Here is a 12,237-nt window from a genome sequence, read left to right as displayed (position 1 = left end):
TGGTGGGCCCAGAACTGGACCAGGATTCCACATGTGGTGTAACGAGTAAAGTGTGGTGTACATTACACCACCAGTTGATGTAACAAGTAAAGGTGAAGAATCACTTCCCTTGACCTGCGCCTGTCGGTACAGCCCAGTTGGCCGTTAGCCTTTGTTGCAGTCAGTGTGCGTGGTGACACCGTGCTCAGTCCACTGCCCATCAGGGACCCCAAGTCCTTTTCATCTAAGCTGCTCCCCAGCCAGTTGGTCCCCAGCCCACAACGCTGTGGAGCTTAGGCTGTCTCACGTGCAGGGGCCTATTCCATCCTAGGCGCAAGGCCTTCCATTCACCACGGCTGGAATTGATGAAGATTCTGTTAAGCTATTTGTCCCTCCAGATACCAGCCCTCCCCTTTGATGTGTCAAATGCTCTCATCTAACTTGATGTCCTCCATGAATTTGCTGAGGGTGGACTCTGTCCTGTCGGCTGGGCTGTTAATAAAGACCCTGCAGAATGCTGCTACTAACTCGATGCCAGATGGACTTTGCACTGCTGATATCATCACCTCTTAGGCCTGGGAGCCCAGTGGGCAGTCCAGCTTATAGTCCTCTTTCTCAATCTATCTCACATCAATCTGTCTACAAGGATGCATTGGGAGACTGTGCTGAAAGTCTCGATGGAATCAAGGTGAGTAACAATTCTCTCTCTCTCTCCTCATCCACAGAGCCAGTTTTTCCATTCTTCAAGGCAATCAACCTGGTCAAGCACCATTTGCCTTTGGAAAATCTATGCTGGTTGTTGCCAACCACTTCTGCATTCATGTCCCCCTTACAGCCTGAATCGTTCTGATTCTGTATGGGCAGAGATCCCCGTGCCCATGCCCAAACATTTTGGAGGAAGGCATGGTAAAGAAGTGAGGAGCAAATAACTCTGTATGTATACGTATACATACACATATGCAGAAAGGCACAGGGAGGATTTTAAATCCAGAGTGGTTCTGGTGCGGCAGAACATGACCAACAGCCAGGCAACTCACAAAGCAGAGAATCACACACATTTATTTGATCATATTTGTTGCCTGTGCTGTTCCCTGTACAAAAGTATAAGAACCTTGCAGTACTGATGGCAATATCAAAGCAGTAATGTAATGGGGCTGCTTTGCACAGAAAGTGTAGATTAAAGATACATTGACGCAGAGGCTGGAAAACACTTCAGGACATCGGTCTCTGGTCTGCTGATGGCTTGAGGGGCACTCCTTGGAAACTGTGATGCCAAGGCTGGTTGTGGTTCATTCAAACACAGCCATTAGTCACAAGAATTGCACTGACAGAGCATGATATGTGAACCAGGGAAGTAACCAGAGTGAATAGCAGTTGCTATAAATGTCCGCACTGGTGCAACACTGTAATGGAAGGAAGCGGAGGCTCCCATTGCCTCAGAGGACCGCTTCTGCACTGCACCATACGCCCAACTTGCCCGAGGCAGCAATACCACAAACATTGCCCTGTGTCATCCTGACCATCCAAAATGTTTGTGTCAGTAACAAATACATCCAACCTGCAAAACAGCAAACTTTTTGTCTGAATGTTACACAGCCCTGGTGAGGCCACATCTGGAGTGCTGCGTCCAGTTCTGAGCTCCTCAGTACATGAGAGACATGGACATACTGAAGAGAGTCTAAGGAAGGACTACGAAGATGATTAAAGGACTGGAGCATCACTGCTATGAAGAAAGGCTGAGAAAATCTCTTGTGGAAGAGAGAGGAGAGAAAAATGACTACTAACGTGTCACCTTTACTGCCACGAGTGGATAGATTATCTATCACCTGCGTGAGGCTGATATCACACTGCTTAAGCTTCTCTTTGCTGTGTCTCTATACGTGGATAGATCTACGATATATACATTTATACTTTTACTAAATCTGTGTTATGAGACACATTTCAATCTCACAATAAAGCAGCTGTTAAAGCAAGTGCTGCAGGGCCACTGAGAAATCAAAGATTACAGCTCTGCTATAAAGTCTTAATAAGTATTTTTCCAGCTTCCAATACATCAGGCCTGACTACAAGCACAGCCCATAAATCATTTCCAAAGAACAAACCTGTGCCAGACAACAGCAAAAACATGGCAGCAAGTCCACAAAAATGTGACAAGTGCTCTGGAGAGGAGGAGAGCAAAGCCCTGAGCTTCTCTAGTCATCTTATTCTGCAAAGAAAAAGGTGGAATCAAAGGTTTCACATGGACTTTAGGAAGCTCAGCATGCTCTTCTGGCTGCTGAGAAAATACACAGTGTCACTGAAGTGCTTGGAACTCAACACAACACCTAAGCCAAAGGAGCACGTCCCTTTGAGAAGATAGTGCAGTAAAGCATCATTGGGACTTCAAGACAATTTGAACTCAAAAGTGGCTTCTTTGGCCTCGCAGGCACTGCAGCTAACTTACAGAGAGCTGCTATATATGTGTTAATTGAACCATGCTAAAGCCATCTATGTCAACTCCCGGCAGAGCAGCAGATGTGGAAGATGCGAGGAGGCTCAACACCCCATGACAAACTGTCACCATCAAAGTGCAAAGCAAGGGTAGCTATGGTTTCTTACTTAGTACAGCGGCAGGAGGAGGGACTGCAGAGAAAGACTCTTCCTTGGTCTCTTAAAAGGAATGTCATTACGAAGCAGCCTGTTTCCGAGCTGGCATATGGTTTGGGAAATGAAGCAGTTAAAGCTGAGCTCCTGAAAACCCCTGCTCCATCCCCAAGCTCATCAGCCAGAGGCTTGCTTCAAGCGAGCAGACATATTCTGCAACGCAAAAACCCAAGCGGTGAGCCATGATGCCTGCTGATGGCTGGCCCACAGCTGCCCAGCGGCTGCTTGGGGCTTGCTGCGCCGCTCAGTGCTGATGCAGCTGCAGGGAAGCAGCAGCAGCTCCGGGCTGTGGCCAGCCTTGAGACACCTCATGGGTGCAGGATGGGGTGTCCCAGGGACAACACGGTGGCAGATGCCCATGCAAGAGGCCTAGCGTGAATGGAGCATCCAACGGGTAGGTCCACAGGGTAGGCAGGCAGTGGGGAGAAGTCCAAGTGTGGCTTAGGGACCCACGAGCTGGACATTGGAAAAGGATCAGTGGGAGGTGGGTTTTCCTGCCTGCTGGATTTCAGGAAGGCAGGGCTTTGGCTGGGACACAGAAATGCCTTTTGTGTAGAGGGAAGCTGGAGGCTGATGACTGCACTACATAAGGAGGCACATTATTATGTAGTTTAAAAATTATATTCCAGCCAGTTAGTTTCCAGACCTTTGAATATTTTGTTTAGATTTTTTAAAGACAAGTTTTTATATTTGATGGCCATTAGATGTATTTTTCTAGATATGCTTTTATTTGCCCTGTAAGCTTCCAGTATTGTGATTGTTGTACTCTGCCCAGATATTTTCTTTGATAATCTAAGAATTAAGCCATAACTATATGAAGAACATAATCAAAAATTTTCATATAATTTTTATATAGGTGATCTTACTATTGCTTTAAGTTGTTGAACACGTTTGATGATGCCCTACATTTGAAAAAGCAATCTGTTGTCACTCCAAAATGAAGTTGTCCACCCTGTGTTTTGTAAGCCACTATTGTGTTATGATGATGGAAGCAGAAATGGGATGTGAAACTAGAGGAGTAGTGGGGAAGAGAGAAGGAAGGGAGCCAGAGCTTGACAGGGTCATGCAGAGTAGGATGACTTTGAAGCATGCACCCCCAGCTCCTGAGGCTGGTACATACATTGACGCATGTAGGCAGCCAGGTTGTGTTGTTAGGCAGGTGTGAGAATCTCTCACTCATCTCCACATTTTGCAGTTGTAACTGAACCTATTGATTCTAGTATTGATAAAGGCAAGTCTGATTCTGTGAGACTGAAGCACCGACTTTGGCTGGCTACAGCCAGTGCTGCTCTTGGTCTTCACTGTTCTGGTAGCACTATGAAAGCTGGGTTTTCATCATCTACTAATAAGGCTTGTATTCTGAGGTATTGCTGAGGGAGCTTGTATCTTCTATTTGTTTTGGGTTTGACTGCTTCTGTGGATCTGCCATAAATGTTCCAGAGGCCAGAACACTTGAATAAAACCATTGCCAGCCCCCAAAAGTATGGTAATAGAACTGATCTTGAAAAATACTCTGGAAAATCGAGTTTCAGCTGCAGCCAGGGCAACTAGAATTGACCATTCTGACAGCAGCAGTTTGTAACGCAGGGTAAGACAACAACGACAGAGCACTGACTGCTCTTTCATTTGTGTCCGATAAATACATACAACATATGACCAGAAAAACAGCCTGGAAAATCCACACAGATGACATGTTAGTTCCAAGATACGTTTGATGTCCTGAAAGCAACCACCAGCTAGAGAAGAAGGAAAAGTTACCCACAATCAACAGAATGAACTGTAAAAACACAGAAGCAACCCGCAGTGCTGTAGGAGCAGTGACAAAGTCCTGAGTGCTGCTCTGTAGTACCAAACATCATAACTGGAACACATAAACAGGACCTTGCAGTTCTTGCTTATGCCTCTGAATTAATTTAAAAAGGTGGGGGTTTTTTTGCTTCATCAGCTGCTGTCAAACATGATCATTTGAAGAAAGATGTGGCTGTCATTTCCTCCTGAAAAATGATGTTCTGCTCAAAATAAGAATTGTAATTAGATAAATCACTTGTGAAAAAAGTCTGTATCTGTTTAACAGAAGGCTTTTAGTGACAATGCTGTTCAGTCTTTGCAATTAATCTCAGATAGAGTTAAGTACATGGGGTATATTTTTAAAGATTCTGTGCTCTCAGTCTCAAAACTCTCAATCCTGTTATCAGAGGAAGGATCCAATTAGCAGGATGCATATTCAGTAATAAGATAATCATGACTCTAGCACAGTACTTGGAAAAGTATTAATTTTTCCAGTCAGAGCCTCAAGTGATATAACATTTAGCCAAACTGCTAAAACATCTGTCTCCCTTTCTCTGAGTACAACCATAAATGCAATTAGTCAGACAAGTTCTAAAGAGCAGCAACATAAATACAGAATTAATGGCAAAGAGCCCCACCGTTTCTTTGCAAAATGTGTTCATGGATGTACTTTTTGCTTTCTGCCCGAGGCAATTTATCAAAACATCCTCCTGTTGTGTAAAAGGAGTTTGCAGGCTGAACTAACAACTTCATTTTCCTGTAAGTACACCAGTATCTGTTTCTTGTTTTGCCTGGGTCGCATGATGCCTGATGACATGCACGTCAGCCCACAGGTGAGGTCTGCACCTGGGTCAGGAGCCACAGGCTGCAGCAGGACTGTGACACAGCGGTGGCTGTAGCTCTGGCAGGGGCTGGATGGTGGAGCCTCAGCTTACAAGCATGTCCCCAAGACCAGAGCTGGCTGTGGCTGTGGCCTCCCTGCAGTGCCTCTGGAAGCCTCTCCCCATGGTCCCAGCTGAGCTACCTTGGCCCTGAAGCCAGGCAGCCAAACCCCAGGATCTTATGAAGCCAACCAGCATTTTCTTCTTCAGATAACATCCCAGAGGAGCAGCTACTCAGATGATAGTGGCAATGTTGCTGAGAATGGCTTCCTTCAGTCATAGCTTGTTACTGCAAAAGACATTGACTATCACTGTAAAGTATAAATGCTCTATCCTAAATGGATCCACGTAGATGTTTTAATTAATGTAGTCAACAAATTAAGATGCTTCTTACTCAACAGGCTGTTCCTATGATGCTGGTGGAGTGTAGTCCTGACTGCTACTTAGTGTTTGTACCTGTGACCTCAGAGACAGTTATAAGACAGTTACCAGAAATGGTAGTGCTAATAGCAAAACAAGGTACATATTTTGAAGGATCCTTGGAGAGCTACAGCAAAGTTCTTCAGACATCTGAGGCTGTTGGGATGCTTAAAGGGACTGGAGTACCTCACATATGAAGAAAGGCTGAGACAGCTGGAACTGTTCAGCCTGGAGAAGAGAAGGCTCAGGGGGATCTTATTCATGTAATATAAATACCTGAAGGGAAGGTGCAAAGAGGATGGAGCCAGGCTCTTTTCAGTGGTGTGTCTGTCCAGTGACAGGACCAGAGGCAACAGGCACAGACTGAAAAAAGGAGGATCCCTCTGAACATCAGGAAACACATTTTTATTGTAAAGGTGACCAAGCACAGGCACAGGTTGTGGAGTCTCCATCCTTGGAGATATTCAAAAGCCTTTTGGACATGGTCCGGGGAAAGAGGTCCTAGGTATCCTGGCTTGAGGAGGGAGCTGGTCCAGATGACCTCTGGAGGTCCCTTCCAACCTCAGTCGTGCTGTGATTCTGTGAAATCCCTTGGCGAATGGATTTGACCATGTCCATCAGTCAAATCTTGGGGAATGTTTGACACCACCACATTAAATAAAGCCTCGTAGAAAAAAGCGATCAATTCAGAAGCCTGTGACTGATCTCCCTTTTCCTCTTTATGTCCCTTTTGATCATCCTTCATGCTCTAAAGGAAGACCTTTGGAAAGAAGTGCCCAGAGAAACAAATTTAATGATACTTATGTAGCTGTAAGCTAATTCTGGAAATCCCAGCATACTTTTAAAAGCATTTTTGTTAAAAATCAGAGCATTGTATTCAGTTTCAAATCTGACATCAATTTCATACTTCTAAGAAAGCATTTTCTATTGCAAACTTAAAAGCAAATCCTATGCATCAGTCAAATACAGAATACAATTTCTATACATGCAGTCATTCCTTGTGACTTTATATAATACCTGATATTCATTAAGAGATGATGACCTTATCTACTGCTTCAAACACAGGCCTTCCATTAGTTTCTTCAGCTCAGACCAAAGCATTCTAGATTAGTCTAGGGTGAGAACAGTACTTCATATTAAATTCCTAGCAGAGATGAGAATAGCTGACACACCTCACAGAGCAGACAGGCTGCTCTTTTCAGCTCCGATGTTAGTTTTGGCAATTTTGACAATAGCATGTGACCCTGGGAGAAACAAGCTGACCTCTTCTTGTCTCACTTTCAAGGCTAGATTCAGCAGAGTGACATCCTTGATGCAAAGTTAATCACACCCGTCCAGGAAAAACAAGAAAAAAGAAATTCTATCCAAGAAAAAAAATTGAATGAGGCCTGATGACTGCCCTCTCTAAAATACCTGCTTTCCTGCTGGCAGCAGGAGGAATCCAGGGCAGTCAGCTCACATAGTGCGCTCTTGGAAACATCTAAACTGATTTTGTTGGATAGTCATAAAAGTTCAGCCTACATAGGGATGGATGGAAACTCTTTAGCCTTCTGGCCTATATTTGGCAGAAGTCTGTGGCAACTGGACAAGGGGCTGAGCATGGGAAATGTCAGACAAAATTCATTAAGGTGTTACTCATGTCATGTCTACGTGTATCAGCCCTCAGAAGGAGAGTAGTTTGTCCATGCTTGTGATACGGATGACAACTGATGAAACCACTTGAGCCACAGTACTGGTTTAGAAAGACACCCTCACATTCCTCAGGCAGAAGTGAAGGAAGGTTTCATCCAGGTGGTGTGGGTTTCTTTTCAATAGTCAAGAATATGAAGAAGAGGCTTCTGTGCAGAACTGTAATTTCTTGTCATCGATGCAATTTCTTCCCAAACCATTAGGAAATCCAAAGAAGGCAATGTTTCATATTGACATAATGTACCTTTACTTCCATATGTGAACTGAGGACAAAATAGCTGGTTATTCTGCTTTTTAAGTAATGAAGTCAATAGTTGGTGGAACTGACAATTTCTGGAAGTAGACAAAATTCCTATGATGGAAATATTGGAAAGATTTAATATAAAAATATTATGCACACAGGGAAAAATGTGCCCAGTCTGAGCTGCGTTCCCTATGGGTAAGTCTGTTACTGTGATCTAAAACTTTAATTAGTTTTTTTATCATGGAGTGACTAATCGTGTTCTTCATGAAGTAAATAACACTGGCTTTCATGAGTTGTGGAAGCCTGCTCAGTAAGCATGTAGACAGTTACTCCTTAGGCTTCCAGAAATTTAATCCATTCTTTGTCTGGTACAGCTCCTTGGCTTTAAATCCTCGAAGGGCCATAGGTAGCAGTGGTGATGACAGATTGTATCTTTTGTGTAATTCCCTGAACTGTTTATTTTAGAAACTTTCCCCATCTCTTTTTATGGTCATGTCCAGATTAACAGTTCTACATCTCTCAGCTGTTATTTGGTAAGAGCCTCTTTCACAAGGGCAGATGGGCACACAGGGCAACTTACCTGTGCCTTCACCTTCTGCATTTGCTGCTGTGGCTAGATGTGGCTAAGGGGACAACGCGGAGTCCCTTCATGGCCAGGATCACTCAGTGCAAATCCAGCAGAATGAATCTGCTTCTTTGGAAACTGCTGAAATATGTTTTTAACTTGCTTGCTGATGCTGCAAACCTTTTTCCAAATCAACAAGCATCCTCTAAGCAATACCATAGTTGCTGTGTCAGCACTGCTTTAAGCAAGACCCCTTTGTAAAAAAGAGAAGTTCACAAGATGGGACTATAGCTGATAACGAGCTATAAGCCTACTCATGAAGCAGTTCTTCAAAGATTAAAGGCGGGTTTGTAGAGGAATTATAGATGAATGAGGCAGGTTAATTAACATTGATAATATACAGCTGTGGGCTTGCTTCAGGGGTGGTGGGTTGGCTGATGTGGACAAGGTGCAGCTGTGGCTGGTTCCTGCTCTAAGGGGTATAAAAGAGGAGTTGATGAGGAGAGAGAGTGTGTTTTGGATGTAGGAGAGACAAGGAGAGGCTCCAGGGGAAGAAAGGGGCCTGGATGAGGAGAGGCTGGCTGGAAGAGGAGCCCAGAGAAGGAAGACTCTGCATGCAGCAGAGGCAAGAAGTAGGGTGGGTTGGCCTGAAGAGGATGAAGAAACAGCACAGACAGTAGATGAACTGTTGAAACCTTGTGGGGGTTGGTGGCTGTGCTGGGGCAGGGTGTGGGAGCTACTTATTGGAGTTAACCTGGTGTGGGATGGTATAAAAGCATTGTTGCAGCCGGCTAGTTTTGATAGTACTGCAACAGGTGTTTGCGCACCTCTGTATGTACATATATCAGGCTATGTACCATAAGTATCTGGAATGTTTTCTGCTGAAAAAACTAGTTCCCAATAATTTCAGTGAATAAGGACTTGAATTGCTCTGCATGTTATTTAGAGAAAATATGTTTAGTTTGCTTCCTGAAGCTGTGTAACAGTAAACAGAAGCCCTTTATTGAACTGAGCAGACCTACTGAAGTCAAGATAACTTTACTCACAGCTAAGTGTGAGGAAAAATTCCTGGGGAGGGGTCCTAAAGTTTAAAACCACAAGACCTGGCCTGTCATTAACAACAGGGTATTTCTTGTAGCAGCAGAACAGTGGATAAAACAGTCCAGGTCTTCAAACACAAGGTTATGTTTCTCAGAATGGGATTCCTTAAAGGAGAGCTCCCCATGAGCTGCTGTTTAGACTAGAAATGAATATGCAGCAATTCCCAGGGCACTCTCTGGTGGGAAGAAGATACTGTAGAAGTCATGTATTTTTCACACACATAGCAGCAAGACATTGGAAACTTGTGACACAGGGACCAAACATACAGATCCAAATTTTTTTGGTTATAAAGTCAATAGGGTGAGAGACTTTTTTTTACAACTTGAGGCATGTATCCCCTCAAATACATAGAAGTAATTAAAAACTATAGAAACACACGAGCTGTTGAACACTAGCCACCATGGCAGGAACAGCTTTGATAATTCTCATTGACATTTCTGAATGACTATTATAGCTGTACTTTCTAGATTATTTGCTATAAATACTAGTCTGGTAAATGACAACAGATGGTCCGTACTCTGGTTGCAAACCCAGATCAGTTTCAAACAAGAAAATTCCTTCTGCTCTATTTATTAAGTTGACTGCTCATCAGTCGAGCACTCTTCACACATGCCTTCTCTGGAGACTGACTTGGTTGAAAATCAACTGGGCTTAAACAAATTTGCTTCTAAGGATGTGTACATCACATCAATGAAGACATTGTTCAATATTTGTGCTCCTTAAATAGCTGCATGGCAGATTCCTGAAGTAGCACCTCCTTTTTTCAGTATCTCTACGCAAATGATGAGTTTGGGACAGCGTGGGGATAAACAGGGCTAGGTTTAGGGGAAATGAGGTCTGAAATGGCTTATGCAAATACAGGCCGCTCCTTCCTGAAGAGGAACACTGCAATTACTTCTCCTTTCTGCACTTGAAACTGATACCTCAAACAGACAAGAGAAAACACAGCTGAGCAGCTGAATGCAAGAAACCAATTGTTCTCTCTGGACTTGCCAAGTTACTTGCCCATAGAAATGTCAAGATTGCTAGTGCTTTGCGGAAGTAATTGCCTTTAGCGCTCAGCAGGAAGGAATGTCTGTCTTAATTTTTTAAATGTTCCTGTTGTGTTCCACAGCTTGAATCCAGTACTAGAAACCACAGGGAAAAAAGTTTGATTTAAATCAACAGAAGTAGATTCAACACTGCCTGGGATGGCTGCAGAGGAGGTCACTGTGCAATGTGTGAAAAACTTGAGGTCGTGTTGGTTTTAGGCAAGCAATAGTGCAGAAATAGGAGAAAACACAAGAATCTGTAGGAACGTGGGCTCAGAGAGGTTAAGTGATACCTAACAGACACTTGGCAGAAAAGGAGGATTACTCCTCCTTGTGCACTAACAATGAATGTCACAAGTCTGTCTGACCTGGAGTGTAATCCTGGCTGGCAGAACATCTGTGCATCATTTGTTCTTCATGTGAATCATTAAGAGTGTCCCAGCAGCCGTTCCAGTTGATCACAAAAAAACCTCATGGTCTGTCTGGACATCTCTGTGGCTGGGAAGTATTGACTCTCGAATTGTCAAAGGCTTTTTCATTGCTAGTTATGGACTTCAAAGGCAGAGGCTGCAGTGGCAAAAATACAAAAGCTAAGTAAAAACCCTGGCATTTTGCTCAACTTAAATTCCATTACTATGTTTGTCATACAGACAGAAAGAACAGGTGCAAGACACCTGTCATGGTTTAACTCCAGCTGGCAACTATGCACCGCGCAGACATTCACTCACTTCCCTATGGGATGGGGGAGAGGATTGGAAGGGTAAAAGTGAGACAACTCATGGGTTGAGACGAAGACAGTTTAATAGGTAAAGCAAAAGCTGAGAGTGCAAGCAAAACAAGGAATTCATTCACTGCTTCTCACAGCAGGCAGGTGTTCAGCCATCCCCAGGAAAGCCAGATGCAACCAAGTCTACTGGTTACTGGGGAAGACAAACACCATCACTCCGAATGTCCCCCCCTTCCCCCAGCTTTACGTGCTGAGCATGATGCCATGTGGTACGGAATGTCCCTCCGGTCAGCTGGGGTCAGCTGTCCCGGCTGTGCCCCCTCCCAGCCCCCTGTGCCCCCCCAGCCCGCTCGCTGGTGGGGGGTGAGAGGCAGAAAAGCCCTTGGGGCTGCGCAAGCCCTGCTCGGCAGGAACGAGAACAGCCCCGCGTTATCAGCGCTGTTCTCAGCACAGATCCAAAGCACAGCCTCACACTAGTTAATATGAGGAAAATTAACTCTATCCCAGCCCAAACCAGCACAACATCTGAGCATTAGAATAAAATTTTTTAAACAGTTAGGGATGCTTTTATGAAATAGAGCAGAAACCTGAGAACAGCGACTACTGCCAGTAATTGTAGCATCACCTACATCTGTCTCCTGAAAATTGTATTTCCTCTTGCAAGTTTTTGCAGTGTTCACAAAATAGTGCTGCTAGACTTGATGGACATGACATCATAAACAAGTGCTGACAAGAAGTAAACCAGGATGTGTTAGGCCAAGGGTTAAGTTTGTGTGCCAGGGTCTGCACTGTGAAACTCCAGGGACGCAGCTCCACCAGGCATGGCACAGGGCCATGCTCAGGAGCAAAGGTGAAAGTGGTGGACATGTCACTTTCTTTTCTTCCAGTTAGTACAATGGGGTGTGGACTGTATCTCTGTATTTGAGGCATTTCTGTGGAAGTGTGAGACAAGGAAGTGGGTTTTCCATTTACTGTAAAGGCAACAAGCTTCCCCATTCCCTTCACCAGGGAGGCAAAGATAGGCTCCTCAAAACATATTTAGCTACGCAGGTTCAGTCTTAACTCAGTATTTGTTCGCAAATAAGTAGAGAAGCCTTTGATACCATTTCCCATGACATTCTCCTAGTGAAACTGGCTGCTCATGGCTTGGATGGGTGTATTGTTCACTG

The sequence above is a fragment of the Falco cherrug genome, chromosome 4 (genome assembly GCF_023634085.1).
Source record: "Falco cherrug isolate bFalChe1 chromosome 4, bFalChe1.pri, whole genome shotgun sequence".
Lineage (NCBI taxonomy): Eukaryota > Metazoa > Chordata > Aves > Falconiformes > Falconidae > Falco > Falco cherrug.
Note: the sequence above shows the minus strand (reverse complement) of the source record.